The following is a 22,853-nucleotide window of genomic DNA, read 5'->3' on the forward strand; positions in this document are numbered from 1 at the left end:
GATTGTGATACAATACACTATTGGGTGAAGTTTGGTTGACTTCTGCGCAGCGGTTTGGGAGTTAACATCAAAATTACATTTCTCGGCCATATCGCATAGATCTCACTGTGAAAAGTCTTAAATGGCTTTTTTGACCTAAGTTTGAGGATTGCGCTCAAATCAAATGTCCTAGAACCAAATTTTCACATGTAACTACTAGATTGTGATACAATACACTAATGGGTGAAGTTTGGTTGACTTCTGCGCAGCGGTTTGGGAGTGAACATCAAAATTACATTTCTCGGCCATATCGCATAGATCTCACTGTGAAAAGGCTTAAATGGCTTTTTTGACCTAGGTTTGAGGATTGCGCTCAAATCAAATGTCCTATAACCAAATTTCCACATGTAACTACTAGATTGTGATACAATACACTAATGGGTGAAGTTTGGTTGACTTCTGCGCAGCGGTTTGGGAGTTAACATCAAAATTACATTTCTCGGCCATATCGCATAGATCTCACTGTGAAAAGGCTTAAATGGCTTTTTTGACCTAAGTTTGAGGATTGCGCTCAAACAAAACGTCCTAGAACAAAATTTTCAAATGTAACTACTAGATTGTGATACAATACACTATTGGGTGAAGTTTGGTTGACTTCTGCGCAGCGGTTTGGGAGTTAACATGAAAATTACATTTCTCGGCCATATCGCATAGATCTCACTGTGAAAAGGCTTAAATGGCTTTTTTGACCTAAGTTTGAGGATTGCGCTCAAATCAAATGTCCTATAACCAAATTTCCACATGTAACTACTAGATTGTGATACAATACACTAATGGGTGAAGTTTGGTTGACTTCTGCGCAGCGGTTTGGGAGTTAACATCAAAATTACATTTCTCGGCCATATCGCATAGATCTCACTGTGAAAAGGCTTAAATGGCTTTTTTGACCTAAGTTTGAGGATTGCGCTCAAATCAAATGTCCTATAACCAAATTTCCACATGTAACTACTAGATTGTGATACAATACACTAATGGGTGAAGTTTGGTTGACTTCTGCGCAGCGGTTTGGGAGTTAACATCAAAATTACATTTCTCGGCCATATCGCATAGATCTCACTGTGAAAAGGCTTAAATGGCTTCTTTGACCTAAGTTTGAGGATTGCGCTAAAATCAAATGTCCTAGAACCAAATTTCCACATGTAACTACTAGATTGTGATACAATACACTAATGGGTGAAGTTTGGTTTACTTCTGCGCAGCGGTTTGGGAGTTAACATCAAAATTACATTTCTCGGCCATATCGCATAGATCTCACTGTGAAAAGGCTTAAATGGCTTTTTTGACCTAAGTTTAATAATTGCGCTCAAACCAAATGTCCTAGAACAAAATTTTCAAATGTAACTACTAGAATGTGATACAATACACTATTGGGTGAAGTTTGGTTGACTTCTGCGCAGCGGTTTGGGAGTTAAGATCAAAATTACATTTCTCGGCCATATCGCATAGATCTCACTGTGAAAAGGCTTAAATGGCTTTTTTGACCTAAGTTTGAGGATTGCGCTCAAATCAAATGTCCTAGAACCAAATTTCCACATGTAACTACTAGATTGTGATACAATACACTAATGGGTGAAGTTTGGTTGACTTCTGCGCAGCGGTTTGGGAGTTAACATCAAAATTACATTTCTCGGCCATATCGCATAGATCTCACTGTGAAAAGGCTTAAATGGCTTTTTTGACCTAAGTTTAATAATTGCGCTCAAACCAAATGTCCTTGAACGAAATTTTAAAATGTAACTACTAGAATGTGATACAATACACTATTGGGTGAAGTTTGGTTGACTTCTGCGCAGCGGTTTGGGAGTTAACATCAAAATTACATTTCTCGGCCATATCGCATAGATCTCACTGTGAAAAGGCTTAAATGGCTTTTTTGACCTAGGTTTGAGGATTGCGCTCAAATCAAATGTCCTATAACCAAATTTCCACATGTAACTACTAGATTGTGATACAATACACTAATGGGTGAAGTTTGGTTGACTTCTGCGCAGCGGTTTGGGAGTTAACATCAAAATTACATTTCTCGGCCATATCGCATAGATCTCACTGTGAAAAGGCTTAAATGGCTTTTTTGACCTAAGTTTGAGGATTGCGCTCAAACAAAATGTCCTAGAACAAAATTTTCAAATGTAACTACTAGATTGTGATACAATACACTATTGGGTGAAGTTTGGTTGACTTCTGCGCAGCGGTTTGGGAGTTAACATGAAAATTACATTTCTCGGCCATATCGCATAGATCTCACTGTGAAAAGGCTTAAATGACTTTTTTAATTAAGTTTGATGATTGCGTTCAAACAAAATGTCCTAGAACAAAATTTTCAAATGTAACTACTAGATTGTGATACAATACACTATTGGGTGAAGTTTGGTTGACTTCTGCGCAGCGGTTTGGGAGTTAACATCAAAATTACATTTCTCGGCCATATCGCATAGATCTCACTGTGAAAAGGCTTAAATGGCTTTTTTGACCTAAGTTTGAGGATTGCGCTCAAACCAAATGTCCTAGAACGAAATTTTCAAATGTAACTACTAGAATGTGATACAATACACTATTGGGTGAAGTTTGGTTGACTTCTGCGCAGCGGTTTGGGAGTTAAGATCAAAATTACATTTCTCGGCCATATCGCATAGATCTCACTGTGAAAAGGCTTAAATGTCTTTTTTGACCTAAGTTTGAGGATTGCGCTCAAATCAAATGTCCTAGAACCAAATTTCCACATGTAACTACTAGATTGTGATACAATACACTAATGGGTGAAGTTTGGTTTACTTCTGCGCAGCGGTTTGGGAGTTAACATCAAAATTACATTTCTCGGCCATATCGCATAGATCTCACTGTGAAAAGGCTTAAATGGCTTTTTTGACCTAAGTTTGAGGATTGCGCTCAAATCAAATGTCCTAGAACCAAATTTCCACATGTAACTACTAGATTGTGATACAATACACTAATGGGTGAAGTTTGGTTGACTTCTGCGCAGCGGTTTGGGAGTTAACATCAAAATTACATTTCTCGGCCATATCGCATAGATCTCACTGTGAAAAGGCTTAAATGGCTTTTTTGACCTAAGTTTGAGGATTGCGCTCAAACCAAATGTCCTAGAACGAAATTTTCAAATGTAACTACTAGAATGTGATACAATACACTATTGGGTGAAGTTTGGTTGACTTCTGCGCAGCGGTTTGGGAGTTAACATCAAAATTACATTTCTCGGCCATATCGCATAGATCTCACTGTGAAAAGGCTTAAATGGCTTTTTTGACCTAAGTTTGAGGATTGCGCTCAAATCAAATGTCCTATAACCAAATTTCCACATCTAACTACTAGATTGTGATACAATACACTAATGGGTGAAGTTTGGTTGACTTCTGCGCAGCGGTTTGGGAGTTAACATCAAAATTACATTTCTCGGCCATATCGCATAGATCTCACTGTGAAAAGGCTTAAATGGCTTTTTTGACCTAAGTTTGAGGATTGCGCTCAAATCAAATGTCCTATAACCAAATTTCCACATGTAACTACTAGATTGTGATACAATACACTATTGGGTGAAGTTTGGTTGACTTCTGCGCAGCGGTTTGGGAGTTAACATCAAAATTACATTTCTCGGCCATATCGCATAGATCTCACTGTGAAAAGGCTTAAATGGCTTTTTTGACCTAAGTTTGAGGATTGCGCTCAAATCAAATGTCCTAGAACCAAATTTCCACATGTAACTACTAGATTGTGATACAATACACTAATGGGTGAAGTTTGGTTGACTTCTGCGCAGCGGTTTGGGAGTTAACATCAAAATTACATTTCTCGGCCATATCGCATAGATCTCACTGTGAAAAGGCTTAAATGGCTTTTTTGACCTAAGTTTAATAATTGCGCTCAAACCAAATGTCCTTGAACGAAATTTTAAAATGTAACTACTAGAATGTGATACAATACACTATTGGGTGAAGTTTGGTTGACTTCTGCGCAGCGGTTTGGGAGTTAACATCAAAATTACATTTCTCGGCCATATCGCATAGATCTCACTGTGAAAAGGCTTAAATGGCTTTTTTGACCTAGGTTTGAGGATTGCGCTCAAATCAAATGTCCTATAACCAAATTTCCACATGTAACTACTAGATTGTGATACAATACACTAATGGGTGAAGTTTGGTTGACTTCTGCGCAGCGGTTTGGGAGTTAACATCAAAATTACATTTCTCGGCCATATCGCATAGATCTCACTGTGAAAAGGCTTAAATGGCTTTTTTGACCTAAGTTTGAGGATTGCGCTCAAACAAAATGTCCTAGAACAAAATTTTCAAATGTAACTACTAGATTGTGATACAATACACTATTGGGTGAAGTTTGGTTGACTTCTGCGCAGCGGTTTGGGAGTTAACATGAAAATTACATTTCTCGGCCATATCGCATAGATCTCACTGTGAAAAGGCTTAAATGACTTTTTTAATTAAGTTTGATGATTGCGTTCAAACAAAATGTCCTAGAACAAAATTTTCAAATGTAACTACTAGATTGTGATACAATACACTATTGGGTGAAGTTTGGTTGACTTCTGCGCAGCGGTTTGGGAGTTAACATCAAAATTACATTTCTCGGCCATATCGCATAGATCTCACTGTGAAAAGGCTTAAATGGCTTTTTTGACCTAAGTTTGAGGATTGCGCTCAAACCAAATGTCCTAGAACGAAATTTTCAAATGTAACTACTAGAATGTGATACAATACACTATTGGGTGAAGTTTGGTTGACTTCTGCGCAGCGGTTTGGGAGTTAAGATCAAAATTACATTTCTCGGCCATATCGCATAGATCTCACTGTGAAAAGGCTTAAATGGCTTTTTTGACCTAAGTTTGAGGATTGCGCTCAAATCAAATGTCCTAGAACCAAATTTCCACATGTAACTACTAGATTGTGATACAATACACTAATGGGTGAAGTTTGGTTTACTTCTGCGCAGCGGTTTGGGAGTTAACATCAAAATTACATTTCTCGGCCATATCGCATAGATCTCACTGTGAAAAGGCTTAAATGGCTTTTTTGACCTAAGTTTGAGGATTGCGCTCAAATCAAATGTCCTAGAACCAAATTTCCACATGTAACTACTAGATTGTGATACAATACACTAATGGGTGAAGTTTGGTTGACTTCTGCGCAGCGGTTTGGGAGTTAACATCAAAATTACATTTCTCGGCCATATCGCATAGATCTCACTGTGAAAAGGCTTAAATGGCTTTTTTGACCTAAGTTTGAGGATTGCGCTCAAACCAAATGTCCTAGAACGAAATTTTCAAATGTAACTACTAGAATGTGATACAATACACTATTGGGTGAAGTTTGGTTGACTTCTGCGCAGCGGTTTGGGAGTTAACATCAAAATTACATTTCTCGGCCATATCGCATAGATCTCACTGTGAAAAGGCTTAAATGGCTTTTTTGACCTAAGTTTGAGGATTGCGCTCAAATCAAATGTCCTATAACCAAATTTCCACATCTAACTACTAGATTGTGATACAATACACTAATGGGTGAAGTTTGGTTGACTTCTGCGCAGCGGTTTGGGAGTTAACATCAAAATTACATTTCTCGGCCATATCGCATAGATCTCACTGTGAAAAGGCTTAAATGGCTTTTTTGACCTAAGTTTGAGGATTGCGCTCAAATCAAATGTCCAGTAACCAAATTTCCACATGTAACTACTAGATTGTGATACAATACACTAATGGGTGAAGTTTGGTTGACTTCTGCGCAGCGGTTTGGGAGTTAACATCAAAATTACATTTCTCGGCCATATCGCATAGATCTCACTGTGAAAAGGCTTAAATGACTTTTTTAATTAAGTTTGATGATTGCGTTCAAACAAAATGTCCTAGAACAAAATTTTCAAATATAACTACTAGATTGTGATACAATACACTATTGGGTGAAGTTTGGTTGACTTCTGCGCAGCGGTTTGGGAGTTAACATCAAAATTACATTTCTCGGCCATATCGCATAGATCTCACTGTGAAAAGGCTTAAATGGCTTTTTTGACCTAAGTTTGAGGATTGCGCTCAAATCAAATGTCCTATAACCAAATTTCCACATGTAACTACTAGATTGTGATACAATACACTAATGGGTGAAGTTTGGTTGACTTCTGCGCAGCGGTTTGGGAGTTAACATCAAAATTACATTTCTCGGCCATATCGCATAGATCTCACTGTGAAAAGGCTTAAATGGCTTTTTTGACCTAAGTTTGAGGATTGCGCTCAAACAAAATGTCCTAGAACAAAATTTTCAAATGTAACTACTAGATTGTGATACAATACACTATTGGGTGAAGTTTGGTTGACTTCTGCGCAGCGGTTTGGGAGTTAACATGAAAATTACATTTCTCGGCCATATCGCATAGATCTCACTGTGAAAAGGCTTAAATGGCTTTTTTGACCTAAGTTTGAGGATTGCGCTCAAATCAAATGTCCTATAACCAAATTTCCACATGTAACTACTAGATTGTGATACAATACACTAATGGGTGAAGTTTGGTTGACTTCTGCGCAGCGGTTTGGGAGTTAACATCAAAATTACATTTCTCGGCCATATCGCATAGATCTCACTGTGAAAAGGCTTAAATGGCTTCTTTGACCTAAGTTTGAGGATTGCGCTAAAATCAAATGTCCTAGAACCAAATTTCCACATGTAACTACTAGATTGTGATACAATACACTAATGGGTGAAGTTTGGTTTACTTCTGCGCAGCGGTTTGGGAGTTAACATCAAAATTACATTTCTCGGCCATATCGCATAGATCTCACTGTGAAAAGGCTTAAATGGCTTTTTTGACCTAAGTTTAATAATTGCGCTCAAACCAAATGTCCTAGAACAAAATTTTCAAATGTAACTACTAGAATGTGATACAATACACTATTGGGTGAAGTTTGGTTGACTTCTGCGCAGCGGTTTGGGAGTTAAGATCAAAATTACATTTCTCGGCCATATCGCATAGATCTCACTGTGAAAAGGCTTAAATGGCTTTTTTGACCTAAGTTTGAGGATTGCACTCAAATCAAATGTCCTAGAACCAAATTTCCACATGTAACTACTAGATTGTGATACAATACACTAATGGGTGAAGTTTGGTTGACTTCTGCGCAGCGGTTTGGGAGTTAACATCAAAATTACATTTCTCGGCCATATCGCATAGATCTCACTGTGAAAAGGCTTAAATGGCTTTTTTGACCTAAGTTTAATAATTGCGCTCAAACCAAATGTCCTTGAACGAAATTTTAAAATGTAACTACTAGAATGTGATACAATACACTATTGGGTGAAGTTTGGTTGACTTCTGCGCAGCGGTTTGGGAGTTAACATCAAAATTACATTTCTCGGCCATATCGCATAGATCTCACTGTGAAAAGGCTTAAATGGCTTTTTTGACCTAGGTTTGAGGATTGCGCTCAAATCAAATGTCCTATAACCAAATTTCCACATGTAACTACTAGATTGTGATACAATACACTAATGGGTGAAGTTTGGTTGACTTCTGCGCAGCGGTTTGGGAGTTAACATCAAAATTACATTTCTCGGCCATATCGCATAGATCTCACTGTGAAAAGGCTTAAATGGCTTTTTTGACCTAAGTTTGAGGATTGCGCTCAAACAAAATGTCCTAGAACAAAATTTTCAAATGTAACTACTAGATTGTGATACAATACACTATTGGGTGAAGTTTGGTTGACTTCTGCGCAGCGGTTTGGGAGTTAACATGAAAATTACATTTCTCGGCCATATCGCATAGATCTCACTGTGAAAAGGCTTAAATGACTTTTTTAATTAAGTTTGATGATTGCGTTCAAACAAAATGTCCTAGAACAAAATTTTCAAATGTAACTACTAGATTGTGATACAATACACTATTGGGTGAAGTTTGGTTGACTTCTGCGCAGCGGTTTGGGAGTTAACATCAAAATTACATTTCTCGGCCATATCGCATAGATCTCACTGTGAAAAGGCTTAAATGGCTTTTTTGACCTAAGTTTGAGGATTGCGCTCAAAACAAATGTCCTAGAACGAAATTTTCAAATGTAACTACTAGAATGTGATACAATACACTATTGGGTGAAGTTTGGTTGACTTCTGCGCAGCGGTTTGGGAGTTAACATCAAAATTACATTTCTCGGCCATATCGCATAGATCTCACTGTGAAAAGGCTTAAATGGCTTTTTTGACCTAAGTTTGAGGATTGCGCTCAAATCAAATGTCCTAGAACCAAATTTCCACATGTAACTACTAGATTGTGATAAAATACACTATTGGGTGAAGTTTGGTTGACTTCTGCGCAGCGGTTTGGGAGTTAACATCAAAATTACATTTCTCGGCCATATCGCATAGATCTCACTGTGAAAAGGCTTAAATGACTTTTTTAATTAAGTTTGATGATTGCGCTCAAACAAAATTTCCTAGAACAAAATTTTCAAATGTAACTACTAGATTGTGATACAATACACTATTGGGTGAAGTTTGGTTGACTTCTGCGCAGCGGTTTGGGAGTTAACATCAAAATTACATTTCTCGGCCATATCGCATAGATCTCACTGTGAAAAGGCTTAAATGACTTTTTTAATTAAGTTTGATGATTGCGTTCAAACAAAATGTCCTAGAACAAAATTTTCAAATGTAACTACTAGATTGTGATACAATACACTATTGGGTGAAGTTTGGTTGACTTCTGCGCAGCGGTTTGGGAGTTAACATCAAAATTACATTTCTCGGCCATATCGCATAGATCTCACTGTGAAAAGGCTAAAATGGCTTTTTTGACCTAAGTTTGAGGATTGCGCTCAAATCAAATGTCGTATAACCAAATTTCCACATGTAACTACTAGATTGTGATACAATACACTAATGGGTGAAGTTTGGTTGACTTCTGCGCAGCGGTTTGGGAGTGAACATCAAAATTACATTTCTCGGCCATATCGCATAGATCTCACTGTGAAAAGGCTTAAATGGCTTTTTTGACCTAAGTTTGAGGATTGCGCTCAAATCAAATGTCCTAGAACCAAATTTCCACATGTAACTACTAGATTGTGATAAAATACACTAATGGGTGAAGTTTGGTTGACTTCTGCGCAGCGGTTTGGGAGTTAACATCAAAATTACATTTCTCGGCCATATCGCATAGATCTCACTGTGAAAAGGCTTAAATGACTTTTTTAATTAAGTTTGATGATTGCGCTCAAACAAAATTTCCTAGAACAAAATTTTCAAATGTAACTACTAGATTGTGATACAATACACTATTGGGTGAAGTTTGGTTGACTTCTGCGCAGCGGTTTGGGAGTTAACATCAAAATTACATTTCTCGGCCATATTGCATAGATCTCACTGTGAAAAGGCTTAAATGACTTTTTTAATTAAGTTTGATGATTGCGTTCAAACAAAATGTCCTAGAACAAAATTTTCAAATGTAACTACTAGATTGTGATACAATACACTATTGGGTGAAGTTTGGTTTACTTCTGCGCAGCGGTTTGGGAGTTAACATCAAAATTACATTTCTCGGCCATATCGCATAGATCTCACTGTGAAAAGGCTTAAATGGCTTTTTTGACCTAAGTTTAAAGATTGCGCTCAAACCAAATGTCCTAGAACGAAATTTTCAAATGTAACTACTAGATTGTGATACAATACACTAATGGGTGAAGTTTGGTTGACTTCTGCGCAGCGGTTTGGGAGTTAACATCAAAATTACATTTCTCGGCCATATCGCATAGATCTCACTGTGAAAAGGCTTAAATGGCTTTTTTGACCTAAGTTTGAGGATTGCGCTCAAATCAAATGTCCTATAACCAAATTTCCACATGTAACTACTAGATTGTGATACAATACACTAATGGGTGAAGTTTGGTTGTCTTCTGCGCAGCGGTTTGGGAGTGAACATCAAAATTACATTTCTCGGCCATATCGCATATATCTCACTGTGAAAAGGCTTAAATGACTTTTTTAATTAAGTTTGATGATTGCGCTCAAACAAAATTTCCTAAAACAAAATTTTCAAATATAACTACTAGATTGTTATACAATACACTATTGGGTGAAGTTTGGTTGACTTCTGCGCAGCGGTTTGGGAGTTAACATCAAAATTACATTTCTCGGCCATATCGCATAGATCTCACTGTGAAAAGGCTTAAATGACTTTTTTAATTAAGTTTGATGATTGCGTTCAAACAAAATGTCCTAGAACAAAATTTTCAAATGTAACTACTAGATTGTGATACAATACACTATTGGGTGAAGTTTGGTTGACTTCTGCGCAGCGGTTTGGTAGTTAACATCAAAATTACATTTCTCGGCCATATCGCATAGATCTCACTGTGAAAAGGCTTAAATGACTTTTTTAATTAAGTTTAATGATTGCGCTCAAACCAAATGTCCTAGAACGAAATTTTCAAATGTAACTACTAGAATGTGATACAATACACTATTGGGTGAAGTTTAGTTGACTTCTGCGCAGCGGTTTGGGAGTTAACATCAAAATTACATTTCTCGGCCATATCGCATAGATCTCACTGTGAAAAGGCTTAAATGGCTTTTTTGACCTAAGTTTGAGGATTGCGCTCAAATCAAATGTCCTATAACCAAATTTCCACATGTAACTACTAGATTGTGATACAATACACTAATGGGTGAAGTTTGGTTGACTTCTGCGCAGCGATTTGGGAGTTAACATCAAAATTACATTTCTCGGCCATATCGCATAGATCTCACTGTGAAAAGGCTTAAATGACTTTTTTAATTAAGTTTGATGAATGCATTCAAACAAAATGTCCTAGAACAAAATTTTCAAATGTAACTACTAGATTGTGATACAATACACTATTGGGTGAAGTTTGGTTGACTTCTGCGCAGCGGTTTGGGAGTTAACATCAAAATTACATTTCTCGGCCATATCGCATAGATCTCACTGTGAAAAGGCTTAAATGGCTTTTTTGACCTAAGTTTGAGGATTGCGCTCAAATCAAATGTCCTAGAACCAAATTTCCACATGTAACTACTAGATTGTGATACAATACACTAATGGGTGAAGTTTGGTTTACTTCTGCGCAGCGGTTTGGGAGTTAACATCAAAATTACATTTCTCGGCCATATCGCATAGATCTCACTGTGAAAAGGCTTAAATGGCTTTTTTGACCTAAGTTTAATAATTGCGCTCAAACCAAATGTCCTAGAACGAAATTTTAAAATGTAACTACTAGAATGTGATACAATACACTATTGGGTGAAGTTTGGTTGACTTCTGCGCAGCGGTTTGGGAGTTAACATCAAAATTACATTTCTCGGCCATATCGCATAGATCTCAGTGTGAAAAGGCTTAAATGGCTTTTTTGACCTAAGTTTGAGGACTGCGCTCAAATCAAATGTCCTAGAACCAAATTTCCACATGTAACTACTAGATTGTGATACAATACACTAATGGGTGAAGTTTGGTTGACTTCTGCGCAGCGGTTTGGGAGTTAACATCAAAATTACATTTCTCGGCCATATCGCATAGATCTCACTGTGAAAAGGCTTAAATGACTTTTTTAATTAAGTTTGATGATTGCGCTCAAACAAAATTTCCTAGAACAAAATTTTCAAATGTAACTACTAGATTGTGATACAATACACTATTGGGTGAAGTTTGGTTGACTTCTGCGCAGCGGTTTGGGAGTTAACATCAAAATTACATTTCTCGGCCATATCGCATAGATCTCACTGTGAAAAGGCTTAAATGGCTTTTTTGACCTAAGTTTGAGGATTGCGCTCAAATCAAATGTCCTATAACCAAATTTCCACATGTAACTACTAGATTGTGATACAATACACTAATGGGTGAAGTTTGGTTGACTTCTGCGCAGCGGTTTGGGAGTTAACATCAAAATTACATTTCTCGGCCATATCGCATAGATCTCACTGTGAAAAGGCTTAAATGACTTTTTTAATTAAGTTTGATGATTGCGTTCAAACAAAATGTCCTAGAACAAAATTTTTAAATGTAACTACTAGATTGTGATACAATACACTATTGGGTGAAGTTTGGTTGACTTCTGCGCAGCGGTTTGGGAGTTAACATCAAAATTACATTTCTCGGCCATATCGCATAGATCTCACTGTGAAAAGGCTTAAATGGCTTTTTTGACCTAAGTTTGAGGATTGCGCTCAAATCAAATGTCCTAGAACCAAATTTCCACATGTAACTACTAGATTGTGATAAAATACACTAATGGGTGAAGTTTGGTTGACTTCTGCGCAGCGGTTTGGGAGTTAACATCAAAATTACATTTCTCGGCCATATCGCATAGATCTCACTGTGAAAAGGCTTAAATGACTTTTTTAATTAAGTTTGATGATTGCGCTCAAACAAAATGTCCTAGAACAAAATTTTTAAATGTAACTACTAGATTGTGATACAATACACTATTGGGTGAAGTTTGGTTGACTTCTGCGCAGCGGTTTGGGAGTTAACATCAAAATTACATTTCTCGGCCATATCGCATAGATCTCACTGTGAAAAGGCTTAAATGGCTTTTTTGACCTAAGTTTGAGGATTGCGCTCAAATCAAATGTCCTAGAACCAAATTTCCACATGTAACTACTAGATTGTGATACAATACACTAATGGGTGAAGTTTGGTTGACTTCTGCGCAGCGGTTTGGGAGTGAACATCAAAATTACATTTCTCGGCCATATCGCATAGATCTCACTGTGAAAAGGCTTAAATGGCTTTTTTGACCTAAGTTTGAGGATTGCGCTCAAATCAAATGTCCTAGAACCAAATTTCCACATGTAACTACTAGATTGTGATACAATACACTAATGGGTGAAGTTTGGTTGACTTCTGCGCAGCGGTTTGGGAGTTAACATCAAAATTACATTTCTCGGCCATATCGCATAGATCTCACTGTGAAAAGGCTTAAATGACTTTTTTAATTAAGTTTGATGATTGCGTTCAAACAAAATGTCGAACAAAATTTTCAAATGTAACTACTAGATTGTGATACAATACACTATTGGGTGAAGTTTGGTTGACTTCTGCGCAGCGGTTTGGGAGTTAACATCAAAATTACATTTCTCGGCCATATCGCATAGATCTCACTGTGAAAAGGCTTAAATGGCTTTTTTGACCTAAGTTTGAGGATTGCGCTAAAATCAAATGTCCTAGAACCAAATTTCCACATGTAACTACTAGATTGTGATACAATACACTAATGGGTGAAGTTTGGTTTACTTCAGCGCAGCGGTTTGGGAGTTAACATCAAAATTACATTTCTCGGCCATATCGCATAGATCTCACTGTGAAAAGGCTTAAATGGCTTTTTTGACCTAAGTTTAATAATTGCGCTCAAACCAAATGTCCTAGAACGAAATTTTCAAATGTAACTACTAGAATGTGATACAATACACTATTGGGTGAAGTTTGGTTGACTTCTGCGCAGCGGTTTGGGAGTTAACATCAAAATTACATTTCTCGGCCATATCGCATAGATCTCACTGTGAAAAGGCTTAAATGGCTTTTTTGACCTAAGTTTGAGGATTGCGCTCAAATCAAATGTCCTAGAACCAAATTTCCACATGTAACTACTAGATTGTGATACAATACACTAATGGGTGAAGTTTGGTTTACTTCTGCGCAGCGGTTTGGGAGTTAACATCAAAATTACATTTCTCGGCCATATCGCATAGATCTCACTGTGAAAAGGCTTAAATGGCTTTTTTGACCTAAGTTTAATAATTGCGCTCAAACCAAATGTCCTTGAACGAAATTTTAAAATGTAACTACTAGAATGTGATACAATACACTATTGGGTGAAGTTTGGTTGACTTCTGCGCAGCGGTTTGGGAGTTAACATCAAAATTACATTTCTCGGCCATATCGCATAGATCTCACTGTGAAAAGGCTTAAATGGCTTTTTTGACCTAAGTTTGAGGATTGCGCTCAAATCAAATGTCCTATAACCAAATTTCCACATGTAACTACTAGATTGTGATACAATACACTAATGGGTGAAGTTTGGTTGACTTCTGCGCAGCGGTTTGGGAGTTAACATCAAAATTACATTTCTCGGCCATATCGCATAGATCTCACTGTGAAAAGGCTTAAATGGCTTTTTTGACCTAAGTTTGAGGATTGCGCTAAAATCAAATGTCCTAGAACCAAATTTCCACATGTAACTACTAGATTGTGATACAATACACTAATGGGTGAAGTTTGGTTTACTTCTGCGCAGCGGTTTGGGAGTTAACATCAAAATTACATTTCTCGGCCATATCGCATAGATCTCACTGTGAAAAGGCTTAAATGGCTTTTTTGACCTAAGTTTAATAATTGCGCTCAAACCAAATGTCCTAGAACGAAATTTTCAAATGTAACTACTAGAATGTGATACAATACACTATTGGGTGAAGTTTGGTTGACTTCTGCGCAGCGGTTTGGGAGTTAAGATCAAAATTACATTTCTCGGCCATATCGCATAGATCTCACTGTGAAAAGGCTTAAATGGCTTTTTTGACCTAAGTTTGAGGATTGCGCTCAAATCAAATGTCCTAGAACCAAATTTCCACATGTAACTACTAGATTGTGATACAATACACTAATGGGTGAAGTTTGGTTTACTTCTGCGCAGCGGTTTGGGAGTTAACATCAAAATTACATTTCTCGGCCATATCGCATAGATCTCACTGTGAAAAGGCTTAAATGGCTTTTTTGACCTAAGTTTGAGGATTGCGCTCAAATCAAATGTCCTAGAACCAAATTTCCACATGTAACTACTAGATTGTGATACAATACACTAATGGGTGAAGTTTGGTTGACTTCTGCGCAGCGGTTTGGGAGTTAACATCAAAATTACATTTCTCGGCCATATCGCATAGATCTCACTGTGAAAAGGCTTAAATGGCTTTTTTGACCTAAGTTTGAGGATTGCGCTCAAACCAAATGTCCTAGAACGAAATTTTCAAATGTAACTACTAGAATGTGATACAATACACTATTGGGTGAAGTTTGGTTGACTTCTGCGCAGCGGTTTGGGAGTTAACATCAAAATTACATTTCTCGGCCATATCGCATAGATCTCACTGTGAAAAGGCTTAAATGGCTTTTTTGACCTAAGTTTGAGGATTGCGCTCAAATCAAATGTCCTATAACCAAATTTCCACATCTAACTACTAGATTGTGATACAATACACTAATGGGTGAAGTTTGGTTGACTTCTGCGCAGCGGTTTGGGAGTTAACATCAAAATTACATTTCTCGGCCATATCGCATAGATCTCACTGTGAAAAGGCTTAAATGACTTTTTTAATTAAGTTTGATGATTGCGTTCAAACAAAATGTCCTAGAACAAAATTTTCAAATGTAACTACTAGATTGTGATACAATACACTATTGGGTGAAGTTTGGTTGACTTCTGCGCAGCGGTTTGGGAGTTAACATCAAAATTACATTTCTCGGCCATATCGCATAGATCTCACTGTGAAAAGGCTTAAATGGCTTTTTTGACCTAAGTTTGAGGATTGCGCTCAAATCAAATGTCCAATAACCAAATTTCCACATGTAACTACTAGATTGTGATACAATACACTAATGGGTGAAGTTTGGTTGACTTCTGCGCAGCGGTTTGGGAGTTAACATCAAAATTACATTTCTCGGCCATATCGCATAGATCTCACTGTGAAAAGGCTTAAATGACTTTTTTAATTAAGTTTGATGATTGCGTTCAAACAAAATGTCCTAGAACAAAATTTTCAAATGTAACTACTAGATTGTGATACAATACACTATTGGGTGAAGTTTGGTTGACTTCTGCGCAGCGGTTTGGGAGTTAACATCAAAATTACATTTCTCGGCCATATCGCATAGATCTCACTGTGAAAAGGCTTAAATGGCTTTTTTGACCTAAGTTTGAGGATTGCGCTCAAACAAAATGTCCTAGAACAAAATTTTCAAATATAACTACTAGATTGTGATACAATACACTATTGGGTGAAGTTTGGTTGACTTCTGCGCAGCGGTTTGGGAGTTAACATCAAAATTACATTTCTCGGCCATATCGCATAGATCTCACTGTGAAAAGGCTTAAATGGCTTTTTTGACCTAAGTTTGAGGATTGCGCTCAAATCAAATGTCCTAGAACCAAATTTTCACATGTAACTACTAGATTGTGATACAATACACTAATGGGTGAAGTTTGGTTGACTTCTGCGCAGCGGTTTGGGAGTGAACATCAAAATTACATTTCTCGGCCATATCGCATAGATCTCACTGTGAAAAGGCTTAAATGGCTTTTTTGACCTAGGTTTGAGGATTGCGCTCAAATCAAATGTCCTATAACCAAATTTCCACATGTAACTACTAGATTGTGATACAATACACTAATGGGTGAAGTTTGGTTGACTTCTGCGCAGCGGTTTGGGAGTTAACATCAAAATTACATTTCTCGGCCATATCGCATAGATCTCACTGTGAAAAGGCTTAAATGGCTTTTTTGACCTAAGTTTGAGGATTGCGCTCAAACAAAATGTCCTAGAACAAAATTTTCAAATGTAACTACTAGATTGTGATACAATACACTATTGGGTGAAGTTTGGTTGACTTCTGCGCAGCGGTTTGGGAGTTAACATGAAAATTACATTTCTCGGCCATATCGCATAGATCTCACTGTGAAAAGGCTTAAATGACTTTTTTAATTAAGTTTGATGATTGCATTCAAACAAAATGTCCTAGAACAAAATTTTCAAATGTAACTACTAGATTGTGATACAATACACTATTGGGTGAAGTTTGGTTGACTTCTGCGCAGCGGTTTGGGAGTTAACATCAAAATTACATTTCTCGGCCATATCGCATAGATCTCACTGTGAAAAGGCTTAAATGGCTTTTTTGACCTAAGTTTGAGGATTGCGCTCAAACCAAATGTCCTAGAACGAAATTTTCAAATGTAACTACTAGAATGTGATACAATACACTATTGGGTGAAGTTTGGTTGACTTCTGCGCAGCGGTTTGGGAGTTAACATCAAAATTACATTTCTCGGCCATATCGCATAGATCTCACTGTGAAAAGGCTTAAATGGCTTTTTTGACCTAAGTTTAATAATTGCGCTCAAACCAAATGTCCTTGAACGAAATTTTAAAATGTAACTACTAGAATGTGATACAATACACTATTGGGTGAAGTTTGGTTGACTTCTGCGCAGCGGTTTGGGAGTTAACATCAAAATTACATTTCTCGGCCATATCGCATAGATCTCACTGTGAAAAGGCTTAAATGGCTTTTTTGACCTAAGTTTGAGGATTGCGCTCAAATCAAATGTCCTATAACCAAATTTCCACATGTAACTACTAGATTGTGATACAATACACTAATGGGTGAAGTTTGGTTGACTTCTGCGCAGCGGTTTGGGAGTTAACATCAAAATTACATTTCTCGGCCATATCGCATAGATCTCACTGTGAAAAGGCTTAAATGGCTTCTTTGACCTAAGTTTGAGGATTGCGCTAAAATCAAATGTCCTAGAACCAAATTTCCACATGTAACTACTAGATTGTGATACAATACACTAATGGGTGAAGTTTGGTTTACTTCTGCGCAGCGGTTTGGGAGTTAACATCAAAATTACATTTCTCGGCCATATCGCATAGATCTCACTGTGAAAAGGCTTAAATGGCTTTTTTGACCTAAGTTTAATAATTGCGCTCAAACCAAATGTCCTAGAACAAAATTTTCAAATGTAACTACTAGAATGTGATACAATACACTATTGGGTGAAGTTTGGTTGACTTCTGCGCAGCGGTTTGGGAGTTAAGATCAAAATTACATTTCTCGGCCATATCGCATAGATCTCACTGTGAAAAGGCTTAAATGGCTTTTTTGACCTAAGTTTGAGGATTGCGCTCAAATCAAATGTCCTAGAACCAAATTTCCACATGTAACTACTAGATTGTGATACAATACACTAATGGGTGAAGTTTGGTTGACTTCTGCGCAGCGGTTTGGGAGTTAACATCAAAATTACATTTCTCGGCCATATCGCATAGATCTCACTGTGAAAAGGCTTAAATGGCTTTTTTGACCTAAGTTTAATAATTGCGCTCAAACCAAATGTCCTTGAACGAAATTTTAAAATGTAACTACTAGAATGTGATACAATACACTATTGGGTGAAGTTTGGTTGACTTCTGCGCAGCGGTTTGGGAGTTAACATCAAAATTACATTTCTCGGCCATATCGCATAGATCTCACTGTGAAAAGGCTTAAATGGCTTTTTTGACCTAGGTTTGAGGATTGCGCTCAAATCAAATGTCCTATAACCAAATTTCCACATGTAACTACTAGATTGTGATACAATACACTAATGGGTGAAGTTTGGTTGACTTCTGCGCAGCGGTTTGGGAGTTAACATCAAAATTACATTTCTCGGCCATATCGCATAGATCTCACTGTGAAAATGCTTAAATGGCTTTTTTGACCTAAGTTTGAGGATTGCGCTCAAACAAAATGTCCTAGAACAAAATTTTCAAATGTAACTACTAGATTGTGATACAATACACTATTGGGTGAAGTTTGGTTGACTTATGCGCAGCGGTTTGGGAGTTAACATGAAAATTACATTTCTCGGCCATATCGCATAGATCTCACTGTGAAAAGGCTTAAATGACTTTTTTAATTAAGTTTGATGATTGCGTTCAAACAAAATGTCCTAGAACAAAATTTTCAAATGTAACTACTAGATTGTGATACAATACACTATTGGGTGAAGTTTGGTTGACTTCTGCGCAGCGGTTTGGGAGTTAACATCAAAATTACATTTCTCGGCCATATCGCATAGATCTCACTGTGAAAAGGCTTAAATGGCTTTTTTGACCTAAGTTTGAGGATTGCGCTCAAACCAAATGTCCTAGAACGAAATTTTCAAATGTAACTACTAGAATGTGATACAATACACTATTGGGTGAAGTTTGGTTGACTTCTGCGCAGCGGTTTGGGAGTTAACATCAAAATTACATTTCTCGGCCATATCGCATAGATCTCACTGTGAAAAGGCTTAAATGGCTTTTTTGACCTAAGTTTGAGGATTGCGCTCAAATCAAATGTCCTAGAACCAAATTTCCACATGTAACTACTAGATTGTGATAAAATACACTATTGGGTGAAGTTTGGTTGACTTCTGCGCAGCGGTTTGGGAGTTAACATCAAAATTACATTTCTCGGCCATATCGCATAGATCTCACTGTGAAAAGGCTTAAATGACTTTTTTAATTAAGTTTGATGATTGCGCTCAAACAAAATTTCCTAGAACAAAATTTTCAAATGTAACTACTAGATTGTGATACAATACACTATTGGGTGAAGTTTGGTTGACTTCTGCGCAGCGGTTTGGGAGTTAACATCAAAATTACATTTCTCGGCCATATCGCATAGATCTCACTGTGAAAAGGCTTAAATGACTTTTTTAATTAAGTTTGATGATTGCGTTCAAACAAAATGTCCTAGAACAAAATTTTCAAATGTAACTACTAGATTGTGATACAATACACTATTGGGTGAAGTTTGGTTGACTTCTGCGCAGCGGTTTGGGAGTTAACATCAAAATTACATTTCTCGGCCATATCGCATAGATCTCACTGTGAAAAGGCTAAAATGGCTTTTTTGACCTAAGTTTGAGGATTGCGCTCAAATCAAATGTCCTATAACCAAATTTCCACATGTAACTACTAGATTGTGATACAATACACTAATGGGTGAAGTTTGGTTGACTTCTGCGCAGCGGTTTGGGAGTGAACATCAAAATTACATTTCTCGGCCATATCGCATAGATCTCACTGTGAAAAGGCTTAAATGGCTTTTTTGACCTAAGTTTGAGGATTGCGCTCAAATCAAATGTCCTAGAACCAAATTTCCACATGTAACTACTAGATTGTGATAAAATACACTAATGGGTGAAGTTTGGTTGACTTCTGCGCAGCGGTTTGGGAGTTAACATCAAAATTACATTTCTCGGCCATATCGCATAGATCTCACTGTGAAAAGGCTTAAATGACTTTTTTAATTAAGTTTGATGATTGCGCTCAAACAAAATTTCCTAGAACAAAATTTTCAAATGTAACTACTAGATTGTGATACAATACACTATTGGGTGAAGTTTGGTTGACTTCTGCGCAGCGGTTTGGGAGTTAACATCAAAATTACATTTCTCGGCCATATCGCATAGATCTCACTGTGAAAAGGCTTAAATGACTTTTTTAATTAAGTTTGATGATTGCGTTCAAACAAAATGTCCTAGAACAAAATTTTCAAATGTAACTACTAGATTGTGATACAATACACTATTGGGTGAAGTTTGGTTGACTTCTGCGCAGCGGTTTGGGAGTTAACATCAAAATTACATTTCTCGGCCATATCGCATAGATCTCACTGTGAAAAGGCTTAAATGGCTTTTTTGAACTAAGTTTGAGGATTGCGCTCAAACCAAATGTCCTAGAACGAAATTTTCAATTGTAACTACTAGAATGTGATACAATACACTATTGGGTGAAGTTTGGTTGACTTCTGCGCAGCGGTTTGGGAGTTAACATCAAAATTACATTTCTCGGCCATATCGCATAGATCTCACTGTGAAAAGGCTTAAATGGCTTTTTTGACCTAAGTTTGAGGATTGCGCTCAAATCAAATGTCCTAGAACCAAATTTCCACATGTAACTACTAGATTGTGATAAAATACACTATTGGGTGAAGTTTGGTTGACTTCTGCGCAGCGGTTTGGGAGTTAACATCAAAATTACATTTCTCGGCCATATCGCATAGATCTCACTGTGAAAAGGCTTAAATGACTTTTTTAATTAAGTTTGATGATTGCGCTCAAACAAAATTTCCTAGAACAAAATTTTCAAATGTAACTACTAGATTGTGATACAATACACTATTGGGTGAAGTTTGGTTGACTTCTGCGCAGCGGTTTGGGAGTTAACATCAAAATTACATTTCTCGGCCATATCGCATAGATCTCACTGTGAAAAGGCTTAAATGACTTTTTTAATTAAGTTTGATGATTGCGTTCAAACAAAATGTCCTAGAACAAAATTTTCAAATGTAACTACTAGATTGTGATACAATACACTATTGGGTGAAGTTTGGTTGACTTCTGCGCAGCGGTTTGGGAGTTAACATCAAAATTACATTTCTCGGCCATATCGCATAGATCTCACTGTGAAAAGGCTAAAATGGCTTTTTTGACCTAAGTTTGAGGATTGCGCTCAAATCAAATGTCCTATAACCAAATTTCCACATGTAACTACTAGATTGTGATACAATACACTAATGGGTGAAGTTTGGTTGACTTCTGCGCAGCGGTTTGGGAGTGAACATCAAAATTACATTTCTCGGCCATATCGCATAGATCTCACTGTGAAAAGGCTTAAATGGCTTTTTTGACCTAAGTTTGAGGATTGCGCTCAAATCAAATGTCCTAGAACCAAATTTCCACATGTAACTACTAGATTGTGATAAAATACACTAATGGGTGAAGTTTGGTTGACTTCTGCGCAGCGGTTTGGGAGTTAACATCAAAATTACATTTCTCGGCCATATCGCATAGATCTCACTGTGAAAAGGCTTAAATGGCTTTTTTGACCTAAGTTTAAAGATTGCGCTCAAACCAAATGTCCTAGAACGAAATTTTCAAATGTAACTACTAGATTGTGATACAATACACTAATGGGTGAAGTTTGGTTGACTTCTGCGCAGCGGTTTGGGAGTTAACATCAAAATTACATTTCTCGGCCATATCGCATAGATCTCACTGTGAAAAGGCTTAAATGGCTTTTTTGACCTAAGTTTGAGGATTGCGCTCAAATCAAATGTCCTATAACCAAATTTCCACATGTAACTACTAGATTGTGATACAATACACTAATGGGTGAAGTTTGGTTGTCTTCTGCGCAGCGGTTTGGGAGTGAACATCAAAATTACATTTCTCGGCCATATCGCATATATCTCACTGTGAAAAGGCTTAAATGACTTTTTTAATTAAGTTTGATGATTGCGCTCAAACAAAATTTCCTAAAACAAAATTTTCAAATATAACTACTAGATTGTGATACAATACACTATTGGGTGAAGTTTGGTTGACTTCTGCGCAGCGGTTTGGGAGTTAACATCAAAATTACATTTCTCGGCCATATCGCATAGATCTCACTGTGAAAAGGCTTAAATGACTTTTTTAATTAAGTTTGATGATTGCGTTCAAACAAAATGTCCTAGAACAAAATTTTCAAATGTAACTACTAGATTGTGATACAATACACTATTGGGTGAAGTTTGGTTGACTTCTGCGCAGCGGTTTGGTAGTTAACATCAAAATTACATTTCTCGGCCATATCGCATAGATCTCACTGTGAAAAGGCTTAAATGACTTTTTTAATTAAGTTTAATGATTGCGCTCAAACCAAATGTCCTAGAACGAAATTTTCAAATGTAACTACTAGAATGTGATACAATACACTATTGGGTGAAGTTTAGTTGACTTCTGCGCAGCGGTTTGGGAGTTAACATCAAAATTACATTTCTCGGCCATATCGCATAGATCTCACTGTGAAAAGGCTTAAATGGCTTTTTTGACCTAAGTTTGAGGATTGCGCTCAAATCAAATGTCCTATAACCAAATTTCCACATGTAACTACTAGATTGTGATACAATACACTAATGGGTGAAGTTTGGTTGACTTCTGCGCAGCGGTTTGGGAGTTAACATCAAAATTACATTTCTCGGCCATATCGCATAGATCTCACTGTGAAAAG

The sequence above is a fragment of the Corythoichthys intestinalis genome, chromosome 22 (assembly GCF_030265065.1).
Source record: "Corythoichthys intestinalis isolate RoL2023-P3 chromosome 22, ASM3026506v1, whole genome shotgun sequence".
NCBI lineage: Eukaryota > Metazoa > Chordata > Actinopteri > Syngnathiformes > Syngnathidae > Corythoichthys > Corythoichthys intestinalis.